This window comes from Vigna unguiculata, chromosome 9 (assembly GCF_004118075.2).
Source record: "Vigna unguiculata cultivar IT97K-499-35 chromosome 9, ASM411807v1, whole genome shotgun sequence".
NCBI lineage: Eukaryota > Viridiplantae > Streptophyta > Magnoliopsida > Fabales > Fabaceae > Vigna > Vigna unguiculata.
The window spans coordinates 14,851,300-14,863,399 of NC_040287.1; positions in this window are offsets into that span (position 1 = coordinate 14,851,300).

Here is a 12,100-nt window from a genome sequence, read left to right on the forward strand (position 1 = left end):
AATTTGGTCAATCGGTAGCTCATGGAAAAACTAGTTCATCAACAACTCCTGATATTCATGAAGAGCCGGAGAATGTAATCCAACATGAGGACATTGTTGCGGAACACGACCACGATGATTTAGGAGGATTTCTTGGAGGACCCGAGTATATTTCTCTGTTGACTGGATTTGCTGATCATGTTGCATGTGCTATTTGGGATGGCCGGGTTAGTATAGTACTTAATAGTTTTATTATTGAAATTGGTGGATGAATTTTAAATATTTGTATAATGGTTTTTATTAGGATCGAGTGGACATGAAGTTGGTGTCTCATGGCAAGAAATTTAAAAGATTTTGAGTTTGTCATGAAACTGTTCTACCCTATGTTGTAAATTGTAGTTTGATGCCACTATCTAATATATTTTATGAATACCCTGATAAGGGCCTTGTATTGGCTTTTGTTGAGATGTGGCATAGAGAGACTGATGAGTCATTATTTTCTTCCATTCCACTAGCCTTTGTGTACCCATTAGACACTTGATTAGTGCTTAATTGTTCATCTTTAGAGTGTTTTTCATCTGTTGGGCTTTATTGGGCCATTGTTCCGAATCTGGACTAATTTCACATTATTTGGCCTAATTTATGTTTTTAATTATTTTTAGGTATTTGGGTGAAGCAATTTTGGAGCTTGGACGTCAATATTCAGTTGAAGAGAGTCGCCACATCATTTCCACATCATTTCCATGTCATTTCCACGTCAGCAAAGTCAATGGGTCAACATTTGAGGCCTAGGAGTGGCATTTTTGTAATTCTGAGTGGCAGAGTGACAGTTTTGTAAATATGAGTGGCAGGGGTGATATGACCACGAAATTAGGTCTGCATGGGGGAGACCAGCCGCTCCTTCTTCTTCTCCACTTCCCAAACCTCCATTTTTGTTATTTTTAAGCTTTGGAAGGTGACCCATGGTGGCACACACGAATTTTTCACGTTTTATGAGTCTTGGACAACATATTGAAGTTGTATTAACGTTTTCTACCATTTGGGTAACATTTATATTGAAGTATTTTCGTTTTTGGTGGCTATTTTTGTTGTTCTTCTATTATCCCTTGCCCATTTCGTTTGTTGCACCATTTTAAGCTTTCAGTATCAATTTGAAGTCATTTGAACGGTTGAATTGCAATTTCTGTTTCAGATTCGAAGTGCTTGATTGTTCATTTTCCATGTCTAGCTAAGTTTTTCGTATTGGTTCCTTGAAGAAACTTAATTGAAACCATGAGGTTGATGTTTTGCAGTGCACTCCAATTCCTATTTTCTCTTCATTCTATTTAATTTCGTAGCTTTGAATGAAATGAAATTTGTGATGCTTAATCATGGGTTCATGTTTTCCACAATTTCAGAATCCTTGTCATGCTTAGTGAGTTTGGGTTTTGGCCACAGTTGCTTAATCTGTGTGTGTGTGTGTGAAATTGAAAGAAGGATGTGTGCTATGCTTAATGGCATAATGAAGCTGTGTTAATTTTCGCATAGTTGATTAATTCGGATTTCATGAGAGTAAATTGGATAAGAGAATTTATTTAGTAACCTGTGATTGGTGGATTTTCAGTGGAATCAAGGAATCAATACATTTTGAATTCTGTGTTTAATTCAGTTTCAGTGTTTTTATTAGAATTTAGCAAACTTGTGTGAATCTGCCAACCCCCCTTTGTGTTATTGTTGTGTTCATCTGGAAATTTCGCTTTGAATGAAAATATTGGTCGTTGGGAGACGACTTGGTTCACTTTCATGTACTGCATTTAATATGTTTTAATTTGGTGGGGTACGACCTCTATCAGAGACCAACAACTTTCATCTTCCTTTTGGAGAGATGAGCGTGACACTTAATGATGTCTTTGTCCTCCTCCATTTGCCTATAGTAGAAGAGTTTGTCCAATCGAAGCACTAGACTTCGATGCTGCTTTAGTGTTCATGGATCTGAATGTACAAGGGAGTCATCTGAGCTCAGACAATGTCATGGTCCTCATGTCAAACTGAGTTGGTTGAGAGACCTCTACACTGAGTGTTGTGAAAATAAGCATTGGCAGTTTGCAACATAGACATATCTATTGCACCACTTTTATGGATAAAAGCGCAACATCCATTAGCGTCTCGTACCTGAATATGTTTGCAAATCTGCAGTCTTGTGGAAGGTTTACGAGGGGAGCTACTGCACTTGCACATCTTTTTGAGCATTTTGGCGATGCGTGCCTTGGACACACGAGGCAATTAACTGAATATCTTACTCTTTTTCAAATACAATTTTTTTCTTTGTTCATGTTTATTGGTGAGTTATTTAAATACCTTTGCATTTTTTCGGGATTGGGAAGGAATCAATTATTGGATAGTTATGACGATAGAGACCTAAGACAATGCGTTATTTGACACCTAGACTGAATTGTACTCTGCATGAGGTCGGAGCACAGTTGGATTCACTAACATATGATGGGGTCATGTTGAACATGTATGCATCATTACGAGTTACTCATCCCCTTATCATCATTGCTCTATTCTCTGGCTTCATCTAGGTGGGTGAAATTGCTCACTATCATCTGCCAAAACGTGGGTTACGCCAATTTGGGTTTCTGCAACCTATCCCTAGGTCTCCACTTGTTGTTCCTGATGTCGACTTAGCAGACATTGTTCGTCGATGGATACGCTTCGTAAATCATGTTTTGAAATGTGTGCTTTCAACAATTCCTCCTCATGGTACCTGTAGCGGTTTAGACAAGTATCCCATCCATATATGGTTCGAGGTACTCATGACAATCAGACGAGTCTTGTCCCTCGTCTTCTACGACATCTACTAGATGATCTTCCACCGTAGAGGAGATCACTAGATTCATCATTCAATTTATCAGTAAGCATCTCAAAAACTATATTTTAGTACACATAAAATTTTTAATATACTTCATTTGATGTTGTCATTACAGGGCACTATTAGACGCATGATGTTCGTCTCATAAAGGATGCTAGATTGTTGTGATGTTAGGGAGGGGACAATGACATGGGACCGCACCAATGAGGCGTTGCAGATAGGTCGCCGTGCAACCGAAGAATATGCCAACTGTAACACCCCAATTTTTTTGGGATGTCACGGAAAGTTAGAAAATGAACGCGTTTGGCGGAAAAGGATTATCATTGAAAATGTACTAAAACAAACTTTTCATTTGATTTGCGAAGATACATAGTCTTCAGTATCTGATTTAAAACAACTAATAAGTTATAAAAACTCCCAAGTTCATCCCAACCTCTCGTCAATTTAGTCCATGTCAAAATTATCTGCAATATCATTTGCTCCCGTATAACACACACGTTATACGATCATCGCACATACAACAAACACACAAACAAACAAATAAGAGTAAGCTAACCATAAACAACGATATATAAAAGAATTATGTAAATAAAACATGACATATAATACTCAACATCTCATTCAAGTAACACTTAAGCATTAAGATCACAATCAAACTTTACTTTGAACACACAACCCCCAACATCCAAACAACTATATCAAACCAATAGACTATCACATTCATTTAAATCCTTAAACATAATAATCATAATCAAGCTTTAGTTTTTTGCGACCTTTTACCCCACAACAACATCTAGTTTTCTAGAAATAGATGGTTCGACATGTCCCGCTATCGCAGCCAGACTGTTTCCCTTATTCCTCAAGGAATTATGAGTAAAAACGTTGATGCATCGCAACGAGCCGAAATAAGGCGAAACATTTTTCCCTCCCCACTGCTTCACACAGGCGAGAGAGTACAACACTCAGACCAATCCTTTACCACTACTTCACACAGGCGAAAGAGTCATGATTGGGTCTCTAGGTACGGAAAACCTCACAACATTTAATTTCACCAAAAGTCTTCAAGCAAGGCAAAACACTCTCAACATGCAACACATGAGAATTACAAATTGCCAAATAAATATACTCCATCACATCATGCATTGAAAATAAAGTTCCATAACAAAAACTCATCAACTTACCAGCCAATACCTTCCAACAACGAACTTAACGAGTGGTTTCAGATCCCAATAAAACAACAAGCAGTTAAAGCACGAAGCCACCATTTTACTTGTATAACCATGCAACTAGAATATTACATATAACCAAGCGAAAGACATAGCATTGTCATTGCAACTATGGATATATAACACGTGTTCAACAAAATAACCATCTCATGATATAAGACAAAAAGTAAAGGCAAAGAACATGTCATCCCTTCCAATACCAAAACATATTACAATATAAGATAATTAGTAAAACCAAATAAAAAGCACCACACTAAAAGTATAAAAAGCCAAAATGGAATTACATCCCAAAACTATAAGGAAAGAAAACATGCTTTTAATATGAATCAAGAAAAAAAAAACAAAAGCTATATTAAAATATGTATTTACATAATCCACACTCTAAAAGCCTAAAAAGAAAGTTAAATGAACTTTTGGGCCATGCATGATTGTCACATCAAGGAAAAGTTATCTTAAATGGTAATGAAAGAAAGAAAGCAACGTATATATCAATTGCACCCAAAGGCTAAGGAAAGAAAAATTTCTTGTGGAACCATGGCCTTCCACCATTCAAACCAATGGAACATGTAAAATGTAAAATGAAGAGCATATTCAAAGCTACCCATACGTAAAGCATGATGACACAATATATGTGATAAATAAGAAACCAAGTTGCCATAAATAGAAGGTGTCCCATCATGCCTACCAGTGCACCAATCAAACCTGAAGTTTGGCTATAAACCAATAAAACGAATATAGAAAAAGGAAACTTAAACCCTTGGCAGCATCTACACGAATATTGCACGTCCTACGTAATTCATGCCCATGCACTAGTGGAGGAAGGGCTTTTTGCTCCGGTTATTTTTCTCATTTTGCCTCGGGTCTGGAACCGAGGCATATTGGGGTGAGGTCAAAAGGTACTCCTTTTGGCCTCGGTTGTTACCCGAAGCCATAGAGTCTATTTTATGCCTCGGTTCTAAATGAACCGGAGCCATAGGGTAAAAATATTTTTTTTTAATTAAATTTTTTGCAGTTGGAGGGAGTGTGTTCCTTCTTTTTCGTTGCAGTTGGAGATCTTTCTCAACGAAGAATCCCACGGTGATGTAGCATTGTCGGCGCTGTGGAGGTGTGCGAAGTGGAGCTGAATCGGCGGCTAAGTGAGGCGACAGAGAAATAGAGGCAGAGAACACAATGTGATGGAGAACGAAGCGTAGCCCTTTGCACGGAGCAAGTGAACGACGCGGTTCCAGTGAACACCGTTCTTGGAGAGGGAGTGGTTGGAAGAAAAAGAGGGGGGTCGAATGAAGAAATCCAAACCCCGTTGAAGAAGGTCGTGCGGGTGCAAGGGGGAGAAGGGGGAAAGAACGCCATGCACGGCTAGGTGGTCGGCGAGGAAGATGTTAGGGTTTGATATGAGGACGTTGTTGATCTCGACGGGGTTTGTTGCGGGGTGGACCTTGGTGAGGGAGATGTTTTTGTGGCGGAGGAGGGTGGTGAGGCAGGTTCCTTGGGACATGTTGAGGAGGTGGTGGAAGGAGAAGGTGGAGGTGGCGGTGGTGGTGTGGTAGAGGAGGAGGGTTTTGAGGAACCAGAGAGGGGTTCGCGTTTTTGTGCAGCGGCGCGCGAGGAAGAAGTAGAGGGGTTCGCGTTTTTGTGTCCTAATTAAACTATATGGCCTCGGTTCAATTTAGAACCGAGGCATATAACCCCTTTTGGCCCCGGTTCCCTAACACCCGAGGCCTAAAACCCCTTTTGGCACCGGTTTTTTCCCAACCGAAGCCTATAAGTCCCAACGTCAATGGCATTTTTGAAATTTCTGGCAACCTTTTTGGCTTCGGGCCTCCTTAACCGAGGCCTATAACCTCTTTTGGCACCGGTTTTTTTTTGAACCGAGGCCTATAACCGCTTTTGGCTTCGGGTTTTATGTGAACCGAGGCATAAAAGTTGCCTGTAATTGCAAAATTGCCACCGCGCCATTATATGCTTCGGTTCCTCGTCAACCGAGGCCTATAAGGCGAGGTAAAAATACAATTTTGCACTAGTGATGATCCACTCAACTAGCCAAAATTCATGTAAAGCTTGAAAACTTTAAACCCCAACAAACTAGAAACCTACTACCATGCGTTGCAATCTTCACAAGGATATCTCAAACCAAACCTCATACTTCATACACAACATGGTAAAGAACCCCATTGGCCAGGTTCACGGTTAACACAACAAAACTACACTACAAACGGAAAACATTTGGTTGTAGCGCCTCAACACGGTTCAAAGAGAACCCACCACACTCATGTACCATTAGAAAGCAAGGGAACATAATAGCGAAGAATCAATGTCACTCCAACATCGTCGTATACACATACATCAGAAAAGAACAATAAGAATCATACATCAAAACACAAAAGAGAAAAGGAATATACAAGTTCAGCGTCCCCTACCTGGATTACTTTATTCGATACAATTTCTCTCATAACCTCCTTCATTCTTCACAGGTTCTTTCCACTGTTAAACTCTCGTCGTCTTTTCTCCTCACCTTTTTTGTACATTTTAGAAACCCTAAAGTGTTTTATCTCCTCTCCTAAAATCTTATCTTTTAGTCTATAATTATCATCTCTAATCTTTTCTATTAATATTCTAAAGTATAATCTTTTCAATTAAGATTTTAAAAAAACTAAAAATAATAATAAAAACAAACCAAAATCTAACTGGTTAACTGTTTTTTTTTAAATAATGTTGCAGCAAGTTTCTATTTTTCAAAAGCAAAGAACATAAAAATAAAAACATTGCACGCAACAATGTGGAAAGGAGAGAGAAATATAAATGATATGTGGGCCTCACGATCAAAAGAGAATAAATGAGGATAGAGAAAGTAAAAACAAACCCATTTTAGACCATTATGGATTCAAACTCGTGCACCATGTCACACCACATATGTACATTAACCACTATACTAGACGCTTTCTCATAATATATTGTGCATGAGTAAAATATAAACACATATTGTCCATCCGCCATAATTAAATAATAATTAAAATAAACAAGACACAATTCTAATTAATCAATTATATATTTCATATGTCATATAATTAAATTAAATTCATCAACAATATTAATTAAACTATTAATTTTTCCTATGATTTTCTCTTTATTCTACACTTTTTTCTCCGGTCTTACACCAATAGTAATATAGGAGGTCGAAATGTGCGAAGGAGGTGCTTAACTAGTTCTGGATATGAGATTTTTTATATTATTATTTTCATCTTATGTCTTAGTTAAATAATCGAAAACTTTTGATATTTTGTGGTATAAGACTTCTTATTTTTGACTCGTACTATGTGTTTGAATGTGATTTTTTTTTTAGAATTATTGACATTGTTGGTTTTGTGGTGATTGCACTAAGGCCAAAATATTTTCATCCTTTGTCTAGAGGGGTTGCATTTTTACAAATATGCATAATGATTACAAATAGTTTTTAATCTCTATAAAAGAATATTAAGTTACAAAAATAAATAAGCTAATATATATATATATATATATATATATATATATATATATATATATATATATATATATATATATATATATATATATATATATATATATATATAGTCGAGGTCCACATAACTAGTATTGATGCCCATCAAGTGCACAAATGTGTGCATCTTGTTCACATAAAACATAGATGAAGCTCGCATCAAGATAACAATGTGTAGATGATATGATATCTACCACCTATATAGGACAACAAAAAGGACTTTCAATGTCCGTTATTTTCGGCTTTTAACATTTGTCCAAATTCTGACGTCGTATAGGGTGACGTCAAAATTGACGTCGAAATGCAACCACGTCGCCCTTAACATCGATTATAAATGGGGTCGACGTCCCTTAATGTTGCCTTATGGGAAAACCTGACGTTGAATTGACGCCTTTTGGAGCTAAAAAACAATAGTTCTGACCTCTTTCGTTGCATAGACAGATGTCAAAGGACGTCGAACTGTGCAACAACCGACGACCTTTGACGTCTAACAGTCAAACGACAAATGCCATAAGTTGTTTTTTTTTAATTTTGTTGTAATTACAATTTTCCAACCTGAAAAGCAAAAAGTTCCAAAACAGTTCAAAAATATTCCAACAAAGTTCTGGATTACAATTTTAACTAGTAACACTAAAGTTGTCTAAACTATTATAGTTAACACAAAATTAAAAAAGTTTCATCATGAAAATGTTATCCAACAAAGTTTAAAAAAAAAGTTCTAATGGTATTGTGGGTCTTAACTTCATTGTTTCAATAAATATGTTGCCCACTCCTATCTTAGTGTCTGGATAGTGTCATCCGATAGAGGTGATGGATTCTTGAACCGCTGAAAAAATAATACAACTTCATTATGTCTGGATAGTGTCTTTTGATATGATTTATAATATGTTAAAGGTATTATTACCTCTATTCAATCATCTTTAATTGCAGCTCTAATGATTATTGTTATCGAAAACATGAAATAATACTCACATTCTCATGAATCTTCTTCCTTGTTACATTATACACGACAAAGAAAATAATCACATATCAAGGTCATAAATTGACATGCGGAAATTAATAACTTTAAATGGAATGTGTTCCAACCTTTGGATATAATACTTTAATCTGTTGTGCTTTGGGCTTACCCAAAACTCTAATGAAAATTTGGAAAACATATGTTAGTTTTAATATAACTAAGTAGATGTTATGAAGTTCGCTCAATGTTTAACTTAAATTATAAATATAAAGTAGCAATACACTTAATAATATAAAAGAATCATATAAAACTAAGAATCATATAAAAGTAATTGGATACTAATTATTTTATAAATCTAAAAGAAATGTTAAATGACACAACTTCAAAAAAATTTGGTGAAAGAAACTTTTTTCAAAAACTTCCTTAAACTGCTAAAAAATTTGTGTAATATATAATAAAAAAATTAGAAACTAAATAATGCAATCAAGACACAAGTGCGCAATCAAAATATATGGAAACCAAAAACTAACCTTATATCCAAATGTTTGAGCTTTTTGAATGAAGTTAGAGGTGGCTTGAAAACCTCTTCATTGCCATTAGAGAGGTGCCTATGGGAGATGTCTCGAGCCGCCCCAAACGAGCCTTCAAAACACATAATATTTGTTCAAAAATGTCCACAAACCATGTATTTGAGTTCAATGAAACCCAACTCACCTTAGTTTCTCATCATCGTAGTCGGTGCTCGTAAGGTTAGTCATTGAGGCTACTACAAAGGAAGTGTTGGAGGCTAAAATAATCTGAAAAGCCATAAAATAATCGGTTCAAAATGCAATAGTGGTGGGGAAGCAATAAATCAAGAAACATTTGAGTTTAAACGATTCTAAACTCATCGCGAAAGGTTCATCGTCGTCGTTACAGTGGTGAGGAAGAGGAGCCAAAAGAATAGTGCACTAAAATGGGTATCGCGCTATTAGATAGAACACATTTTTGACGTCGAGGTTATGCTTTCCGAATGTCAATTAACGTCGGGGAAAAATTGAGAACCATGAACATGTCTTATACACAAAAATGAGAACCATGAACATGTCTTATACATATTTGTTTATGTTGTCTTGAATTAGTAGGTTGTCTAGTACGTAGTGGAAAATTGTAATATTTTGGCGTGATGATAAGCAGACTAAGATGACATTATATCAATTAGCAATAGCGTAGCCCATATCAGGTATATTCATCCATTTATCCACATTAGCCTGTATATAATGCTAAATATTGGTTAAGAAACATTGATAGAGGTCGTACCCCACCAAATTAAAACAGAATAAATGCAGTATATGAAAGTGAACCAAGTCGTCTCCCAACGACCAATATTTTCATTCAAAGCTTCAATTTCTAGATGAACACAACAATACAACACAGGGGAGGTTTGGCAGATTTACGGATGCAACGCACAATTGAAAATTTAAATGCAGACGTGTAAAATCAATGTAAAAATAGCGTTGATTCTTTGCTTCAAATGAACATCCACCAATCACGGATTACAACTCAAAATGGTTATATTAACTCTCATGGAACTCGAATTAACTACTAAGAGCAAATTAACCCGAACTCAAGTGCAATTAAGCAAAGCACACATCCATGAATCTGCTATAGTTCACTTAGCATGAACACACAATGATTCCACTCTGCAATTTAAGCAAAAACAGAATGGTTTCCTTATTTAAACCCAAACGCAAATTCAGAATTCAGAGATTAACATAACTCCACCGAATAAAACACTAATCTCAAGGTTTTAATCCATTATCTACAAAGAATCAACACATAAACTTAGTTCCTCATGGAATCCGAATAATGCTTAAACATAAATTTTGATTCAACCATCCAAATGAGTGCAAATTGATGCAGAAAACCTAAATTGGTGCAGGAATCGAAAATGAGCAAGGAAAGAAAAGGGCAACAACGAAAATAACAACAAAAATTGAGAATACTTCAATATAAATGTTACCCAAACGGTAGAAAATGTTAATACAACTTCAATGTGTTGTCCAAGGCTCATAAAACGTGAAAAACCAATGGAAAATGTGAAAAATTCGCTTGTGCCACCATGGGTCACCTTCCAAAGCTTAAAAATAACAAAAATGGAGGTTTGAAAGAGTGTGGAAGAAGAAGGAACGACTGGTCTCCCCCATGCAGACCTAATTTCGTGGTCATATCACCCCTGCCACTCAGAATTACGAAACTGCCATTATGAGCTGCAGAATTACAAAAATGCCACTCTAGTCCTTAAATGTTGGCCCAATCACTCTGCTGAGGTGGAAATGACATGGAAATGATGTGGCGACTCTCTTCAACTAAATATTGATGTCCAAGCTCCAAAATTTCTTCACCCCAAATACCTAAAAATAATTAAAAACAAAAATTAGGCCAAATAATGTGAAATTAGTCCAAATTCGGAACAATGGCCCAATAAAGCCCAATAGATGAAAAACACTGTAAAGATGAACAATTAAGCACTAATCAACTATCTAATGGGTACACAAAGGCCAGTGGAATGGAAGAAAATAATGACTCATCAAAATCGACCACACTTACCCTTTTGCACTCCTTGGCAAAATTAAAGAGTAAAACAAAGCAAGGACATCACAAACATAACAAGAGAGACAAAAAGACACACGACAAACAAACTCAACACAGACAAAGGGAAACACATACAACACAAAAGGATTCAAAGCTGCAAGGTATCCATGAACATCATCCAAACAGTTCAAAACATGTCAAGTACTCAGTTCAGCTCAAAGAGAGAATTGAAAGCAACATAACCTCACAAAATATGCACTGTATCACTCAAATCTCTAGGCTACTGTTTACTCTCAAAGCACCCCTGAAAAACAAACATCAAACAGACTTTGCAAGCCTCTAGAACCAGCAACCAAACTAGAAACACATGCAGTTCAAGATCAGAAGGACTTTTCAAGGCTGTAATGGGGCTGAGGATAAGGTGTGGAACATATGGATAAGTAGCTAAGCAACCAAGGAAATAGAGGAGCAATGGGGAATAAGTCTCAATCAAGCATGAAAGTAATCCCAAACACCAACACTTCCAACTTCGGTTCTCACACAATGCTCAAATCCAAACTCCTTTTTATTTCTTTTCTTTGTTTTCTTTTCTTTTCTTTTTGTTTTCTCTCCTTTTCTTTTTGTTTTTCTATACAAAGAACATGCAGAGAAACAACAATTTTGAAATCCCACTTTAGTGTACAAATGAGCAATTCCAAGAACCAACAACAAGTGCGCGCACAACCACACTTGTTGTGCGCGACCACACTTAATTGAGCACCCATTCTCAAAACAATTTTCCAAAGCTCCAAAATTTCCTAAGGTAGGAATAATCATGGTTTTTCAGGCTAAGAGCTTGTAATGAGCTGTAGAACAATGAAAGGGTATGCAGGCTCAAAAATGGGTATCAACAGAAACAGTTCAAGGTAGGCTCATTTGGCTATAGGCTCACAGAACAAAATTGCCTAAATCATATCCCAACATGCATGTGAATCAGAAAAGTATTCAGAAAGAGTCAA